The 19249-nt window shown below is 37.8% G+C and overlaps 1 long non-coding RNA gene across 1 annotated transcript in view; it reads left to right on the forward strand.

Annotated features, from left to right (window-relative positions):
* The window catches only part of LOC131343183 (uncharacterized), a 45828-nt gene extending 26788 nt beyond the window's left edge, over window positions 1–19040 (forward strand). The window contains exons 2-3 of the long non-coding RNA XR_009203109.1: window positions 11146–11319; window positions 13167–19040. This is a non-coding gene — a long non-coding RNA (uncharacterized LOC131343183). The remainder of the gene's footprint in view (window positions 1–11145; window positions 11320–13166) is intronic.
* Window positions 19041–19249: the final 209 nt, after the last annotated feature.

Here is a 19249-nt window from a genome sequence, read left to right on the forward strand (position 1 = left end):
CTTAGTTTTACTCAACAGTGGTATAAACTTTGTTTAGTGTTTATTAGGCTTATTTTGTTCATTCTTTATAAAAAAACACACATAGACATGACATTGTTAATGTGGTGAATTCATGCTGGAGTTCTAAATCCCAACTATTCTCTCCAGGGACCTCCGTCGCCTGATTAAGTTATAATAACTGCCTTAAATTAAAGATCAAACTTGAATCCATAAATAATCCCTTTTAGCCAGCATCATCCCCTGAGCTGTGAGCTTAGTGGGGGGTTCTCTGTACACAGTTACGGTGATAAATCAGCGCGCCAGGAGTTAAACGAAAGACAAAGCGCCCAAGGTTAAGAGCCACCGGGGCCAGATGGCAACAGTTTGAGCTTGGGGAATGCTCGAGTCACTAACAAGCCGACTAGCATGTCAGTGCGCTGCTGATGTACATGGTGAGGAAGACAATGAATGGAGGAAAGCAGGAGGGCCTCAGGCTTCAGGGGGATGTGGGATGTGGTGCAAATCATCACACAGCAGATTGTGGTGTGGGAAAAACATTACATGCTTTGTGGGGGTCATAGATATGTGTGTGTATATACACTGAGCCTATTAGCCACACACACACACACACACACACACACAAATGTTTTTGTGACATTTTAGTACATTATACATACATCTCTAATGTATATATAGTATGTTTTTCACTAAATATGTGACACCTAATGCTACATCTACCTCTAAGGTTCAGTAACCTCAGTAAACTAGTCAGCTTGGAAAAAAGTGACATCCCGTTTCTTCCAGTTTCATTTCACACTGTAGCCTCAAATTCCTGTCAGTAATGGAACTTCTCTGGTTGTAACTCATCCACCTCAAGCTTCAACACGTTCTGAGGTGCTTTTCTGTTTACAGTCGCTGTACAGAGTGGTTATTTAAGTGACTCTAGCACTCAATCTGAACCTCTCTGACTATCCTCTTCTGACCTCTCTCATCAACAAGGCATTTTTCTCTGCTGAACCGATGCTCACTTGATGCTTTGTGGTTTTTTTGGTACATGAAGTCATGTATTTGTTTCACTACAAGGATTAAGAACACTTTACTATCTAAATGAACCTCTGAACCTCTAAGGAGCCTTTTTACATGCATATATATATATATATATATATATATATATATATATATATATATATATATATATTGTGTATGTAGGGTGAGGTGGGGTGTTTCCTCTCTAATTAGCAGCACACACACACACACACACACACACACAGAGAGAGAGTCAGGTCTTCATGATAACAGTACTGGCTTTCAGAACCCTCTAGAATTATTGGTGCTTTCAGAAACACACCCTGAGGTAAATAAAAGATGAACAACAGCATGCTCTAGATGGGGTAGCAGACGGCATAATGCAGTCTGTGAAATATTTATAGGTTTGATTACTTCCTGCCGATATGACACTAGCTTTTGTGTAATATTTCACGCGCTTTGACGGATGACGCCAAATTTTGTCATATTAGCACTCGCATGGATATAAACATGGACGTAAATCTCTATTTTATACATGTGCTATAGTGAAAGATTATTTCTAACATGCAATAGGGCTTCTGCTTTATTTTAGAAACCGTATCTGAGGCATGTGGCTTTTGTCATGGCTTTTTCCAGCTGTGGATGGTGTACTGCGGTCTGCTTCAAGATGGACTGCTGATAAGCCTGGATTCAATTTGGACACAGATTTCTGTCAATTTCTGTCAAGTTAAAGGAGCTGCACAGGAAGTCCAAAGAAAGCCCATAGCACAGATATCATCCGATAACATGAAATGTGGCCCCCAAAACACAAAATAATCCTTCCATTAAATTTGCTTAAGATGTAGTCTAATAATAAACACAGCCTGCTGTAATTTTTACGAGGAAAAAAAAAAAATTAAAGAACTAAAATAGACCCAACACACAAAGCCTTGGAATGAAAGCAAACAGAAACAGACCATGTAAGCACTCTTTTAAAGATTTATGGATAAAGAACACTTGAGTACAATTGATGTTACAACAACCACTAATCAGTCTGGGTCTCTAAATACCACCATGAGGAGTGTATGGCTAAGTTTCTCTATTCCCCTGAGTATAAATGCTGGCTATGTTGCCACTTCTCTCTCCTCCCAGGGCATGCAGATGCCGAAAGCAATGAATAGACCCACACAATGACAAACAAGCAGACAGACAAAAGAGGCAGTGAATTATCGCCGTGTGCCGCCCTGCTAATTAAAATTTTTCCTTGTAACTTATGTCAGCTTTGTAAGAGCCCGTTGATCACCCCCACCCACACCCCCACACCCAGCACGCTCACACACAGACACACACACACACCCCTAGCTTTTCATTTCAGACGCGTGTGCATGGCGGGCAAATTGCAGGGACGGACCAAGGGGGCAGCGCTTACGAGGCCAAATTGAATAGTACGTACACACACACACACACACACACACACGCACGCACAATAATGCTCACCAACCTGACAGATACACATACAAATGCATAAACACCCTGCTTTGCTATAGCTCCCCTCATATATCGGTTTCGTTCCACTCCCCATTGAGGAGTTCTGATTGATCAAATACAGCACAACCTGAACGCAGCAGGACGTCAATATGTTCCATTTATTCATCCACTAAGGCAGCTTAGCAGCTAAGAAAAGGACGCTGCGCTAGTAAGTACTTGCTGGGAATGAGTTTGCCACTCTCAATTTCAAATGCTTAAAGGCTCAGAAGCACATCTAGTAAACAGACATTATTATTATTATTATAATATTTAAAATAAACAGACAATATAACACCAAACTCTGGTGATTGTCCAATTCTGATTGGTCAGAAAGTGCTGATAACAAGTCCTCTCTCTCTCTCTCTTTCTCTCTCTCTCTCCACCTACAAAGTATATAATGATGGATTTGTTTGAATATGTGATCGTTTCTATAGTAACAGCTTACATAGATACCCTTATATGGCCGATTCTCCATATGAACAGACTAAAATTGTTTTTCTAAGTTTCAGCATTCAGCATTCTTGGAAAGAGTCTCCAGTGTTAAGGTTATGATTTTGGGTAACATGACAAGCTGTGTTGTTTTTCATCAACAGAAAGAAAAAAGAGGAAACAAGCGTTTATAGCTGCTGTAATGCAAGTGATAAAAGGAAGTAACCTGTTTCACAGATGTTCCACGACATGACGCCTTTTCATATGTAACATTTATTACAACGACAGGAATGGTATTTTTGTATCATCACAACCAAACCATTTTTGAAACTATCTGAAACATGCTGAAAGAAATTCTGATATCTTTCTGTTAGCTCGGTAGCTAATTTTAGTTAATTTAATGGAATTAGTTTTAATCTCAACTTTTTTGAGATGATCAAATAATTTTCTGAACTTTCTGAACAATTTCAAAATTAAAGCCTGATTTAATGTTTTTTTTTTTTATTGATTTATTTATTAAAATGGCATTTAAGCTTTCTCTAACGAAGAACCTAGTCTGACAAATTCTTGACAAAAAAAAAAAAGACATAATATTTTCAGAGTGTTGCAGGAAAATTATTTTTGTAGGATTATTTGTTTAACGTGTCTAATCCAGGACTGAATATTCTGGATATGTCGATAATTTTCTCTGTTGGTTGGATGTTAGTTAGCGATTAAATAGCAAGTAGCACAGTCTCTTTATTAAAATAAGCTTCTTTTCTAAATAAGGATCATTCTTAGCAAAGATCTCTATATTTAAACACTTTAAAAACCCAGGGTGTTGTGCTGTTGAGTAGCAGAGAGAGAGAGAGAGAGAGAGAGAGAGAAGAGAGACAGAGATAGAGAGAAAGAGAGACAGACAGAGACAGAGGGAGGGAGGAGAAGCACAGACTGACCTCTGCTCCAGAGGCTGAATCAGCAGGCTCAGCTGGGGAAGCTTTTAGCCACTTACTGGACAGATGCACTGCCCTGAGCCATAATCTGTATCTCACTTCAAATGACAAATTGCAGGCAGCAGTGCGGGTATATTGCATTATATATTAAGTCCCGCCCAGTCAGTAAGTTATACTCTGCACCCTTGCTATACACCCCTCTCCAAAAGGCCGTCGGCTGCCTCCTATAATCTGAGGATCTGCCGGGCCAGGATTTGTTTTACAGCATTCAATTAGAAAAAGGGCACAACCTGTGACTAAATTTAAGACACTTAGATGCACTGTGACTTCCTCTCTCTCTCTCTCTCTCTCTCTCTCTCTCCCTCCCTCCCTCTCTGTCTCTGTATTCCTACTGTATTTTATGGCATGGATTTGGCTTTAGCAGTTAAATATGGCATCAACCACAATAACAAGTATTGAACGAGTGAGTGTGAATATAGCTACTTCAAAAAGACAGTCTGAAAAATGACCAGATTTGAATGCAATTTGACCTGGTTTTCTCTGCCTGCCTTTCACACACACACACACACACACACACACACACTTCACCAGCAGTCTAATGGCAGTAAATAAGAAGGATCATCCAACGCCTGCAGTCATCTGCTTAGAGCCGGCTGGACGGGGAGGGATGGAAGGATGAGGGTTAGGGAGGGTAAAACACTGAAAACTAGGGCTGTCTCTCCAGCTGGGAAGAGGAGAAGAGACCGAGGGGAGGGGAGAGAAACCCTCCACCATGAATTCTTTTGACAACCAGCCATATGGGCAAATGCAGGAGGAACAAGAGGCTATTCTGATCAGACATGATTTCAACTGACAGAGGATTCACTGATCACATCTAAATGATTTCTACATATAGAAGAAATCACAGAATATAGATGAGTACAGAATAAGGTGGACGTTTCACTTCCTGTTTTCACGTTCAGCACAATTTCAACGAATTCACTACAGGATAATTTGACTCTTTCAAAGCCCATATAAATTTATTATTATTTTTTATAGGTAACATCTTACTATTAGCTATAGCTTTTAATGTAGATTTACAACTGACTACCAAAGAAAAATGTTGTTTTGATGTTTTTTAACTTTGTGTTTTCAACCTAGTGTGTACAAATCTGAATTAGCAATATGTTTAGGTCAGCTAGCATTTTTACCTCAGATTCAGAACATAAAGTGATTTCTTGCTCACTGTGGCTCCTTTCCACGACTGCAAGTGAGTGAAACTGCATCTCTACAACATTTAAGTCATTTTAAAACACCATGTTGGTATATATATATATATATAACATATATATAACATATATACCATACACATATATATATATATGTGTGTGTGTGTGTGGTGAAAAAGAGTTCTACTTTGACACACCATCGAGTCGCTGCCCTACATATCAGCCCATATCCCCCTTTATACAGTTATGATATGATGCTATGCATACCAATGTAGCTTTCTTAACTAGCAAGAGGTCAGCTAGCTGCCAGCAAATCTCAGTCTTACTATATAGCATGCCATTTGGAAGAAACATTACAGAATTGCTTCTATTTTAGGCCACTTTTCTAGCACCAGTACAATCAGTGCCGTTTATGTTGCAACCACTGTCATTATGTGATCTGGCAAGACCACAGAGTTAGTTAATGCTTATTAATGACAGACTTCTACTAGCACACTTTTTTTCTATAATATAGTAGAAGTCCCAAGATATTAATTCTGTCAAAATGAGAAATCTATTGCTAGCCTTGAATTTCTTTTTATATTAAAGAAATTTTATTGTTTTAGTTTTTTTAAATATGTATTACTGTCAAAATTGTTCAAGATATTTATCAAAATTATTCTTTCTTTCTTTCTTTCTTTCTTTCTTTCTTTCTTTCTTTCTTTCTTTCTTTCTTTCCTTCTTTTCTGTATTTGTTATCCTTTTAATTTGTACCTTGTCGGGTTTCACATATACCCTAATAATACTTTAATATTTAAAATCAAAATTTTCCTCATACTCTTTTAGTCTGAGTGATCTGAAATCACCACGTTGTTTTTCCTCATGTAGTATTGTAATACTATTTCCACGACAGTAAAAAACAAACTTCCTACTTATAATCCATTGATCCACTGTAGACAATATTCCCTTTCAAAACCACAGGAAAATATTTGCCCGCCCTGCGCAAGTGCAATGACTTTAGTTGTGTTACATTCATTTCCCCTGGGCAGGTTGTTAGCCGAATGCACATAATGCTAATATTTGCTTAGCTTAAAAGGGAATCCCTCGGCCTGAGCACACAGGGCCTCACAGCTTGACAGACGAACCTAATGACTGCCATGATTAATTGGAGCCCTAAGGATAGTTTTTTTTTTGTGAGGGGCAGGGGGGGGCTGCTGTAACCTGCTGATTCTCTCGTGTCAGAGTCTAAGCTGGGAGCTAGTAAGGGCTGGGGGCTGTAATTTTTATTGTAAAGACCAGGCTTGTGTCTGAAATAATTAGATCTGCTCATGCCAATTGAATCCTGCAGTAATTCCTATGAGGTCGTCTGTATATGTGATGTAATAAAAAAACAGCAAATTAAAGAAGCATAGAAAATCGAAACCAACAAAAATGTGCATAAAATACAAATACAGGTTTACTATCGCTATACAAACAAGTGCCAAATAGGCAAAAATGAAAAATATAGCATTGTTTTCTTCATGTGACTAGCAGAGCCAGAGATCATTTATATTCCCTCAGACAGTTTAAAAACCAGCACGTAACCCAAAAGATAAATGATACCCATCTCCCCAAAATTTCTTTTTATAAACACTGCCGTATAAATCAAGCAAAAGACAATGCACCACAAAGTCAAGACATGTTTACATACACGAATCCTTGTAAGTGTAAGCCCTGAAGTCAAATGGACGCTACTTAACTCCCAGTCTGCTTTTCCCACTCGGTGTGTTGGAGATATAATTCGCAAGCGGCGCTCTAAAAAGGTTCCCAGAGCAGGCAGCATTTATTCAACCCATCACCTAGTTCCAGAGATTACCGAAATGTTTATATGTTCATTAATCCTGAGTTTCCGCTAATGTATCACTGACAGTGAAGTAACAGCTACACATCAGTGCTGTGAAAATTTCTGTGCCAGAGGGAACACGTGCAGTTTTATTATATATATATATATATATATATATATATCTATATATATATCTATATATATATATATATATATATATATATATATGTAGAGAGAGAGAGAGAGAGAGAGAGAGAGAGATTTTTTTGCATGGAACAGATTATTAATCTAACAATTTCATGACTTCAATATGCATGTACTAAATGAAAAGAAAGAAAGCAGGAAAGAGAGAGAGAGAGAGAGAGAGAGAGAGAGAGAGAGACAGAAAGAAATGCGTAGGTGGTTGGCCACTGATAAATGGAGACCATCTGATGCTTGAGAGAAATAAAAGAACCCGGTGAAGTACCCGCACCTGTCAAGCCTTATTGAGTGAGTGTAATTTAGTGCAAAGCTACATTGTGGGATGACTTTATATATGACTGAGAGGCAGCGATTGGAATCATTCATCAGCCCCATGTTACAGTAGGTATAGACAAAAGGCTCTGACTCTCCACAAGATGCATGATGCTCTCTGATGCCCTTGCTGGCTGGCAGAGATGGCCAAATTCAAGACAGATGTCTGCGTTTCAGATGCCTAAGTGCTCGCAAAGAGAAAAGAAAATAGAGTCCAACTGTTTGGTTGGGGAAAACAGAATCTTATCTTCAGAAATTAAATCAAATTGGGCCACTTGAGGGCAGGTATGGTAATGAGAAGAATTTTTGGAAGGTTATCTTGGAATGACGCCGAAATTGAAGGACTTGCTGCAACACCTTTGACACCCTCCCCTTCAACCCTCCTTTTTTTTCCCCTTTCTTTCTTTCTTTCCTTCTTTCTTTCTTTCTTTCTTTTTTTTTTTATTATTATTTTCCCTAAATCCCACAGCGACCAAAAAAAAAGAAATGTGAACCATACACAAAGAAAGGTCTGATAAAGAGAACCCAATAAAAACTCTGGCATATAATAGACCACCTGTGTCTAAAACAAATGCAAGGCACTCGGTGCACAATGCCTTATTATGTGCATAAAAATGTTCAAACAAATGAGTGCATCGTGTGTTACCATTATTTTCTGCACTACCATTAGGCCTGCTGATGCATCCAGAAATACTGTTTGGCCTCTTCTACTATTACAGATGGAGTACAAACAGAATTCATTTTGCTGTTATTAGCCGGTAGGGTTTTAAGTGTAGTGTGTGCAGCAAAAAGCCAATCTCACAAATCTGAATCTGCTTGAGAAATGTGGGCCTTTTTTTTTTTTTTTCAAGCTCTGCATCTAGCTAATAGCAGTATTACCTTCTTTCAGAGACGGGGAGAAGTGATACAGTGAAAACTGTAATTAAAATGTCTAATTGGCATATTTCATAGAATGAAGTAAATTACTAGAGCCTCACCAAATAATTGAAAAACAAAGCAATTACCTTCCACGGGCCCTATTCACTATGATAATTGCTGGAGGGGATGATTCTGGCATATGAAAAAATGATCACACTTTCTGCCTCCCTACGGAGTACTGAGCTTCACCCATCCACCTCTGGATACATAAGAGCAGTTTCCACTGACTGTTCATCGTCTTTATGATAGTATTTCATAGATTTACATGGGATATACAGCGTGCCTCAATACTTACATCGAGGACTGTGTACCTAAGCACCATGCCGGCCTTTGTCTTCGGATTTTAATGGACAGCTACGTCTCAGTTGGTCACTTCCAGTCTTTTAACATTTTCCGTTAACGTCTATGGCAACCTTGCATCACCTTCTTTTGTCAGAGGCATTCTTTAAGGCTTTTGGAAAAATTTGGATGACACGTATGAAGACTTTTGGTTACACTTAACATAACTGTGCCAGAAAATAATTCTGTGATTGCTCAGGAACATGTGATGCATAGGAAAGGTGTTAAGGGGAATCTTAAAATCGCACCATTTTGTTAGACACGAACTGTCCACTTTATTAGGAACACCAGTACACCTGCTGATTTATGACACAATAAATTGATTAGCCAAACATAAAAATTCATAAAAACATGCAGATCCAGTTGACATCATTACAATGGGTGATCTCTGTGAATTGGATCGTGGCATGGATGCTGGTACCAAATGGGTTGGTGACTGTATTTTAGGAGCCTTTTGGGATTTTTACACACAAAGCAGTCTCTAGAGTTTACATGGAACGGGGCAAAAAACAAAAAAACTCCCAGACTAAAGATAACTGTGCAGTCTCAGGAATTTAACAAATAAGAGACAATTACAAGAGATAAGGATATAAATCCAAATCTTATATAACACTGACTGAGTGCATGTGCACAATGTTATGCTGCTTGAAGATCGAATGGCAGGAGGTGCATTATAAAAGTTGCGTCTATCAAACTATCAAGCATCAATCTTTTGGAGGCCTCAGTAATGATTTATTCATTTTGATCATGACAAGAGTGCTACTGAATTTCGTGTATATTTATTAGTAGTAGAGATGTCTGAGGGAGGGAAGCACGGTGGTTTAGTGGTTAGCACTGTTTCCTCACAGCAAGAAGGTCCTGGGTTCGAACAGGCAGGGGCCTTTCTGTGTGGAGTTTGCATGTTCTCCACTTGTCTGCGTGGGTTTATGTCGGTTTCCTCCCACAATCCAAAAACATGTACATTATTGATTGGTAATTCTAAAATTGCCCGTGTGTGTGTGTGGTTGTCTGTCTATATGTGGCCCTGTGATGAACTGGCGACCTGTCCAGGGTGTACCCCTGCCTTTCACCCAGTGTGTGCTGGGAGATTTTATTTAATTAAAGAATGACTTGTAATCCATTTATGTTCTATTTAATGATGAATGTGCATCAGACAAGTGCTAACACTTACATTACAGCAGCTATACACAGTCCTTTGCTTCTCCAATCTCTGTTCTTTCTCTTGATGTTAAAAAAATCCAATAACACAACTCATCGTGTTACAGAGAAAGCAGAAATCTCTCTGTCTTAAAGGTTTTCTGTGTCAGGAAATAATACAGTGTTTAATGCTATTGTTAAAAAGTGCTGACACTGGAGACTCCTACCAAAAAATGTTAAATAAACATCACATACAGAAAACCTCACTCAGCATCTCAGCGATTATATACTTAAATAAAATGTGTTTAACTGGAGGATCCTCCATTCAGGTCTCTGTAGGTTGCTACTATAGAAACAATAATGTATTGAAATCTGTGCAGTCAGAACTATTGTCAGAGCTGCTGCTATAAACAATGCATCTGACCAATCAGAAGCAAGAAATCAATAGCGCTGTATTATGAAACCATGAATAACCTTTATGGTTCATTTTTTTGTCAGGCATCACCTGTTCATAAAAGTAAACCATTTTGCAACAATAGGGCTCTTGTTTTTCATCACCTCATTGGTCAGGATCTTATTTAAAACATCAGCTAACACCGTGATGGAGTTTATGGCAATAGGATCATGGAAACTTGAAGAAAATGGGGGTAATTGGGCATTGCAAGGCTGACTTCACCCATAACCTGTCTGTCATGGAGGTCACTCTCATTGCTTATGAGCAAATGTTGTGCTACTCTTGTCTCCAACCCATTTAGTAAGTGTAAAGACAAGGATGGAATGCCAGTTATGTCTTTTCTGTAGCAGGCTGCGGGCTCGCTGACGCCAACGAGAGAGCCCAAATGTGGCTATTAGGTTACAGAGTTGTTCCATGTGTATTTAGTGTGAAACATGAGAATAGGTCTTTAGCTGGGGAACTAAATGTCATTGTGATGGTTAAAACAGGTACAATGTAAAAATGCATTTTTGAACATTCACCATAACCTTGGTTACTTAAGTCAAGAAATTGATATAAGTAATACTGTGAAAGATTTTTTAGCTAGCTTTATCGAGACATGAAGAAAAACACAAAGCCGTCACGCACACAGTTAAGCAACAGTGATTGAACCAGAATATTGGAAAATCCTTTCTAAAACTAATCCTTCTGGACTAAACAGGCCACTTCCTGTTTGGCCCTATGAAATAATACAGAAGACAAGATAGGCGCTCCCCAAAGGCAGGCTGTTGACTACAACTGAAAAAGGTGTCAGTTTCCCAAGAGTTACATGAAGCATGAAAGCAGCTTGTTGTTCACTGCAAGGGAAAGCTGGGGGGGATTTGCCCTTTAACCATCTTCTCACTCTTTTACTCCCCTCTGTAGAAGACCTGGATTTGTGAGTGGCTTTCCTGTGACACTTGACATGAGATGACTTGTCGTGTCAGCGTACCGCTCCGGGCTGTCACAAAGCTAAATCCCTGTATTTCTCAACCTGACTACTGTTCTACCCTTTTCCTTGCTCCTTCAGTTCACCTGCAGCTACAGCCTCTGTGGTAGGTAAGGGAATGAATGCAAAAAATGGCACTCCAAAAATCTGTCTAATTCACTGCCATTTCTCCAAGAGCCTCTCAATAGTGGCATTCAAATTTTTTGGAGGAAAAAACTAACCTTTAGTACAATGGGAAATTGCAGAGTATTCTCTCTGTCTGTGAACGATCATGTTGAAGTGGTGGCGTGAAATGTTTTGCCCATTTGTTCAGATCATAGCAAAGATTGAGATTTTCCTAACAACTTGGAGAACAGCTGCATTCTAGCTGTCTCTCGTCTCGCTTGTGTATTATGTAAATCGGATTACGTTATCTCTGAGCCAGCAAAGGATTGCTTACAGAACTCAGAAGGGTTTTATTTTTTCGGTGCAGGCATTCAAACACGGAAGATATTTATTGCATCTTTAATTTTTTTTCATTTTCAGCTTTTTGCTGACTAATAGTACCAATAGTCTTAATTACTATCAAAATTCAATAGTCATTGTAGGGTTTGGGGAAGCTGTTATGTTAAAATAAGGTAGCTGCTGATATTAATCCTTCCACACATCAATTATTATAAAACACATCCAGAGTTTAGAGGGTTTCACTAATCCAAGGTAATGTGAGGTAAAAACAATATTTCAGATGAAAAATATGTTACTTAATACAAACGTGTGTAAAGTTATTCACTGACATTTTTGATTACTGTCATTTTTTTTTTGCTGCTATCCGACGTTCAGAAAATCTATCTATCTCTATAGATAGATAGATAGATAGATAGATAGATAGATAGATAGATAGATAGATAGATAGATAGATAGATAGATAGATATTAGGTAGGTAGGTAGGTAGGTAGATAGTAGGTGGGTAGATAGATAGATAGATAGATAGATAGATAGATAGATAGATAGATAGATAGATAGATAGATAGATAGATAGATAGATAGATAGATAGATAGATAGATAGAAAATATTTAGATAAGAATACAGATACAAGTAGAAAGTGCTTATTTTTCTTCTTCTTCTATTTTATAAATAAATAAATAAATAAATAAATAAATAAATAAATAAATAAATAAATAAATAAATAAATAAATAAATAAATAGAAAATCTTACAAGAAACAACCACAAAAAAGTGTTCTGTATCTTATCTTCTTGTGTTTGAAAGGCATGAGTCATCTTCTTTTCTTAGTCTTGCATTGGAAACACAATTTCCAGGGCTTTGCATGTATTTCTGATTGATTAATGGAGCTGCACGTATGTACTTTGCACATTTTTCATGAAACTCTCTGGAAAATCATACAGGAATTATAATGATAGCTTAATGGGTGCCATTTTGACGAGCAGCAGCACTTTGTCCCAGTTTCTAATAGCATGTTCAGCAAGCTTTTCATTAGCCGTATGACGTGTTATTTAAAATGTTTGTTACAGTCTAATATACTTAACTAGAAAGTTTAGACAGCCCGTGAGTAATGATCTATGAGCGTAGACACCGTCCTGGAAACTGTTAGTATTTGTTTACATTGCCACAGAATCTTATAGTTCCTGGTGTTTAAATGTGTAAGGAACTATGAAATGATATTATCTATAATATCACAGATAAAGACATATGACATATCCTTTAGATATTCCCATGTAGATTCCTATGTCATGCATATATTCCTAACCCTATGTATGAAAAAATGAATTTATTATTCAGTGTCAGATATTCCATGAATAATGAAGTCTGATCAAATTCCTGGTCAGAAAGCTTCCTTTACTGTCCTACAGATAAGACAGAGTGATCACCTTGCTGGAGGAATTAGCACAACTAACCCTATGCAACCCCCTCTCCCTTCTCTCTCTCTCTCTCTCTCTCTCTCTTTTTTTTTGCCTAGACAGACATTCAAACCCAGAAAGCCCTTGGCGCCAGAAGACAAACATAGCAGTCCCTCAGCTTGATACATCAGCCGGCTGAGCTTTCACCGCTTCTCCCTGTCTGTCAGGGGACAGCAAACCCCACATTTACTGTCCCTGCAAATCCCTGCTAATCTGATGAAGAACGCAGATTTACTTTCCATTTGATGCGGCATATCGGTTTGATCCGCCATCGCGTACATAATTTCCAACAGCTCCGAAAGATAAAAAAGAAAAACACAGTACAAATGCTGAGTGTCATATTTATTTAAATGGGAACGTGAATAACAAATGCTGATCGACAAGCCAATGGTTAGGATGATTGCTGAATATTCTGAGGTGATTAAACAACAGCATGCATATGAATTGCACATGATTTGGAGTCCTATTAGAATATTTGCCCAGGCTTTGGTTGGATTTTATATTTGCTTTCATCCATTATTATTTAATGAGTTACCAGTTATCTACATTATTTTTTCTTGTTAACATTACAATGTTTATTTGTTTGCGATGTGGGATATAAGACTGCTCGACAATGAAGCCGTCATAGTTTGCAATGCATTATATCCTCAGTGGAATAATAAATATGAACACACACACAAGCATACACACACACACACACACACACACACACACACAGACGTGCAAAAAGCAGATAGTCAGCTGAATTTTTGTGTTTCAAGTTCGTAATGCTTTACTGGTGTCATGCCATATTGCCTCTGAATACAAAACCGAATAAACAAAAAAGTCATAACCCTCTCAATCAAAACACTAAACACTAGACTTTGTTGAGCAGTGCGTACTTAGTTACTTAAAAAAATGATGAGTAAATGAATTTTAATGTTTTAATGTTTGGCTTTATTACACCATGTACCTGCTCGCTGCTGATGAAGTGTTGCACATGTCAGCATGGAGATAAAAATATTAGAAGATCACGTTTAAGAGGCCACTTCACTTGTAATCACCTGATTGACTGTCACTGATAGGCTGCATATATCTACAGTCTGGGCTAGAAAATAATCAGCCCCAGCCTCTTATTATTATGTTTTGACTCCACTAGATCAAAATAATCAAGCTTAAAACGTAATATTTGTTATAACAGCTACGAATCAGACATGGATGCCAACAATGAAAACTTATATTCCTGTCTTTTTATTTTATTTTATTTTGGGAGACAGGAGGTTTGGCCATGGAAGCTCAGCCACCCCTGTTAGTTTGTATTCAATGTAGGTTCAGTTGTGTCAAAATGATAGCATGTAGAAGAATCAATAAAATCAGCTGTCTAGACTCAAATAGCAAACACGAGGTCTACTATTTGAGAAGAAAACTTCACAACCATTCACTCAATCAGTACTAATACTAGCCTGCACACCTAAATCTTAAAAATGCATCTCTTTTTTTTCTTTCAGAAATTACCATTTCCAACAGGCAGCGCACAAATCAACTAGATTTGCCATCGTTTTCACTCTTCGACAAAAGCACAGGATCTCATTTACTCTTTTCACTCAGTCTGTGACCTAAAAAAGTTTTTTTCGGAGAAGATTATAACTCTCTGATTGTGTATTGTTTTGTTGTCATGCACCAGAGTTCAGCGGATACTTACTGTATTTCCTATTTTCAAGTAAACTGAGATGCACTTGCGTTTAATCCAAATGTTGAATAGTTAATTGAATGTTGAAGTAAATATATAGACTGTCAAATGCACTTTTTATTGGAAATTCCATCTTCTGATGCTTCATAAACAGTGCATTGATGCTGTCTTAGCAGTTTTGCCTTCATGAGTGTTGAAATCTGCCTTTGGTGCAAGGGAATATTAAATATTGCATAACATATGATTTAAACATAAGCAAGCTTACCAAGTGCAGTCCACCAGTAAGATCCTTTGCGAATAAACATTGGGTATTCTACATTCATAGACGGCATGCTGTTAATTCATTTGGTTAAGAAGTCAGAGCAACCTCCGGAAAATTCTTTACTGTTTGCACTAATGTTAGTGCCTTCACTTTAAAAGTGTTGAAATCTGCTCTTGGTGGTAGCTAGAGGCAAGAAGGTACCTGAGGGACAAAACAAGGGAAGGGAAGTCAGCATCACATTTAATCGTCTCTGACACATCATCACCCTCATTGTGCCTCTCAATCTGAGCAGAGGGTCGAGGCACCAGCACTGAGCCCAGGCATGCTGGCCTAGGAACGCCATCTGTCACACCGGTGTCAAGTGGCTCTTTTCTCCAATGATTAGCATGGCCGCCTCAGGTGGGCCGAGCCGAGGGAGCCATATGGTGTGTAGTATGGTGAAGTGGCCACAGTGACCTGAATGAGATGACCGCACAGTCATTAAGTCTAGACGAACACATTACTGTATATTGTAGTCGTCCAATGTATAGTATCGTCAAAGAAGACATTGAAGACGTCAAGTCCCTGTTTGTTGTTGGAGCCTACCAGTGTAGAAGATGGAAAGATGATTGATTATCACTGATTATTGATTGTTACAGATTGCTGTAAAAGACTAAAAGATGAACTATGACATGAGACAGTGAAATCATCTGGACTACAACTTGGAAGATTGGCCAGATGTATATATGTAGGTCAGAAGGCACAGTCCAAAATGCAAGTTGAGATTGTTGAAATAGATAGTTGACATTGCTGGAAATACTGACTAATCACGAAGAAAAACATGTGCAAGCAGTTTTAATGATCCACTAGTTGCCTAGTGTCCCAAAATGGGAGAGGTTTTTTGGAAGTCAACCAGCATAAATAATAGAAGATGACAGTGAGGCCCTGATTTATTTATTTATTTAATGCTTATTTGTTTGTTGTTATGTGGTTTAATGGTCTATGTCCAGGGCCAGGTCTCTATCTAGGCAGACTGATTCATTTAGCATCCGCAATCCCTTTAGAACAACCGGGTACTTATTTGGGCACATAGCAGGTATTAAATTTGTGCAAGTCTACCAGCTAAGGACAAAAGTATATCATTAACTAAGCTGTAATAATGAGAAAATTGTGTGACTAAATATTACTGAAGCTAAATTGAGTTTACTTTTGGTTTTTTGCTATATGTTCACAATCACAAAGCCAACTCCATTTAAACAGAGACAATGAAGAGATTTTCATTCGCAATTCATGCAAAGCACACTCTTATTTTGCTTTCATATTTGGACAATGTTCTTGCTGGCTTTAGCAGCATTGTTTAGTTTTAGCTTCATTCTTCCATGAATGTCTTCGAGATCTCATGGCTATCCAGAACAAACATGAGAAAGTAATAAATGAAGTGAAAAATGAAAAAAGAAAATATTGCTCATTCTTTATTTTGGATATTGTATGGGATCCAGATGACAGATGTTAGTTAACCAGTCAGGAAGGTGGACAAAGATAGTGGATGTTGTAATCATCTAAGTGTAAATAATGGAAGACCTTGTCATAAATCATAAAGGCTAGATAATGGGAAGAAAAAAAATCTTTGTACATTGTGGTCATCCAGTCAAGAGGAAGGAAGTATTATAAATACTGGACACTGCAATTATCAAGCCTAGATGATGGAGGAAGGGTTGAGGATCACACATATATAATCATCATTTGATCACAAATGAAATCTATGTGACTTTTTCCCTCATAAGGTCTTTAGAACGACCATTGACACCTACCTGTATTCATCAGCTTTATGTGAAAATTCCTCAAATGGCAATTTCCTAATGCAAACAGACATGCTATTTTGCAACACGCAATCCTCTAGTCTATTATTAAATGAGTATTGTATGTGTATTTGCATGCATTATCAAAATTGCAAGGGGTCACTGTGTTTGCATACATGCAAATCTTTAGCAAATCAGTTACAGATGACAGAGGAAGACATTTGGCAGTGTAAACACTGATTTTTTTTTGTTTGTTATGTACACAGTTAAATACAGTATACAACTGAAGTGAGAACCTGGCCACTCCTCCTAGACTGTGCTTATAAATAAACTAAATTGAAGAAGTTAGTTAAGAAAGAATGAATAGAAATTGTAAGAAAAAGAGGTAATAGAATGTAACGTGCAATATCTTTACACGTTACATGTTGTAGCATGATGCTGCAAAATGTGCAAACATTACAGATTGGAAAGTAAAAGGTCTTTGCCTTGACCCAGATTCAAACCTGGGACTGCTGTGGCAGTACTAATCACTATACTATCACCTATAGAGGAATAATATAAGAGATGCTGTAGTCCTTGTCTCTGTGTGAAAGAAACAGAAGAAGCTTTTATTATCGCCACACATACATTACATCACAGTGGAATTAATTTCCTTGCATATCCCAGTTAAAGAAGTTGGGGTAGAGCGCAGGGGCAGCTATGATACAGCACCCCAGGAGCAGAGAGGGTTCAATTGCCCAACAGTGGCAGCTTAGCAGATCCTTAACCACTTGAGTTACCACTGCCCCAGGTTATAAAGTATAATTAGTTAGGTTAGTTAGTTAAGTATAATTAGTTAGGTTATAAAGTAAGACTACTAACGGAAAGGATATTAACACTGAAAAAAGGGTGACAGAATTAGCTGAACTAGCCTGCATTTCTCACAAATCTGGTAAATAGGTGGTGAAATAAACTCTCCCCAGATGTCTGAACAGCTGAGTCACTGACAAGCGAAGACCTACCTCTTCCTCAAATACTTCAACTAGCATTTATTTTCCCCCTCTTCATTCTGTTTGTTAAAAAAAATGTTGATCTGAATGCTGTAGCACCTCCCAACAAAGTGTTAGGCTCGTGGTATTCTTAGTCTGCGACCTAGCGAACCAGTATTGATGTATTCATCGACAGAGCACTTTTGCACGTCGCTCTGGATAAGGGCGTCTGCCAAATGCCGTAAATGAAAATGCAAGTATAAATAAACTATACAGTACTGTAAACTGTATACTGTTTTCGTCTAAACTATACGGTGCTTTGGATGAACAAGTACAAAGCAAGAATTAGGATGTATTCCTGTACGTTGAGTGAACGGATTAAGGGAAATCTAGAATGCAGTGATCAATGCAGAAATGAATGCAGAAAATATTTACTTTTAATAGCTGAGATAAAGTATTACTATTTTACACTATATTACACTTTGTCAAAAACAAAAGTTTCAAGGTAAATGGTGTACGATCAAATAAAGCCGAAGTGTTCGGTTCCTGATCGTGAGATCGTGCAAATAAGCATCACAATGTGAGCACACACTTTTCACACATTCTGTAAAAGTGAGTGCACAATATTCAGGTGTGAAAAGTTTAGGAAGGTGGCCTTCTGCTCGAGCACACAATCCAACACTTTCCATTCTGTTCTGATCAAGGACGTGATAAATAGAGATAGACAGCAGATACACTACAAAGCAACGAGTCACCAAAAGCCCTGTCACTGTGATGCTGAAAGCCCTCTATTTGATTCTACATTATTTTCTTTTTGATACGTGAAGTGTGTGTTTTTAGCGCTGTTCCTTAGTCCGTGCCAAGCTGTAATCATAACGAGGCATTGTTACAGAAAGAGCACATCTGGCAGGAGAACACACACACACACACACACACTTACTTGTATTACTATCTTTGAAGCATATTTCTATTGGCAACCTCTAGGTTATCACCAATAAAAAAAAACCCCACAACCTATTATAATGCAAACCTATATCATTATAATTATTTATGAATGGGTAATTACAGATTATAGCATTGATTATAATGCATTATTAAGTTTTAAGTTCTTTTAGAAGTGATAAAGTTATTGACAACAACTTACCGATCATCTCTGTGGAGTTATTTGTATGCAAAACTATATATCAAGACCTGTTCCTGTGACATTCTATACAAATGTATTTTTGAATATTTGTTATTGGTGTTATAATGTGTTATGAACACTCCTTATTCCTATCCATAGTATTAAATAAAGACAGCTGTAAGGCGTAATGATTTAATGGCTGTTTGACTTTATTACACGATTATAATGTGCTCATAGTACATCATACTTAATAGAAATAGAAGGCTACACACCTGAAATTGTTATACTGTCCTTGTAAGGACCTTCAGTTGAAGTAATGTTATGCTACATTGCTACCTACAT

The sequence above is a fragment of the Hemibagrus wyckioides genome, linkage group LG22 (genome assembly GCF_019097595.1).
Source record: "Hemibagrus wyckioides isolate EC202008001 linkage group LG22, SWU_Hwy_1.0, whole genome shotgun sequence".
Classification (NCBI taxonomy): domain Eukaryota; kingdom Metazoa; phylum Chordata; class Actinopteri; order Siluriformes; family Bagridae; genus Hemibagrus; species Hemibagrus wyckioides.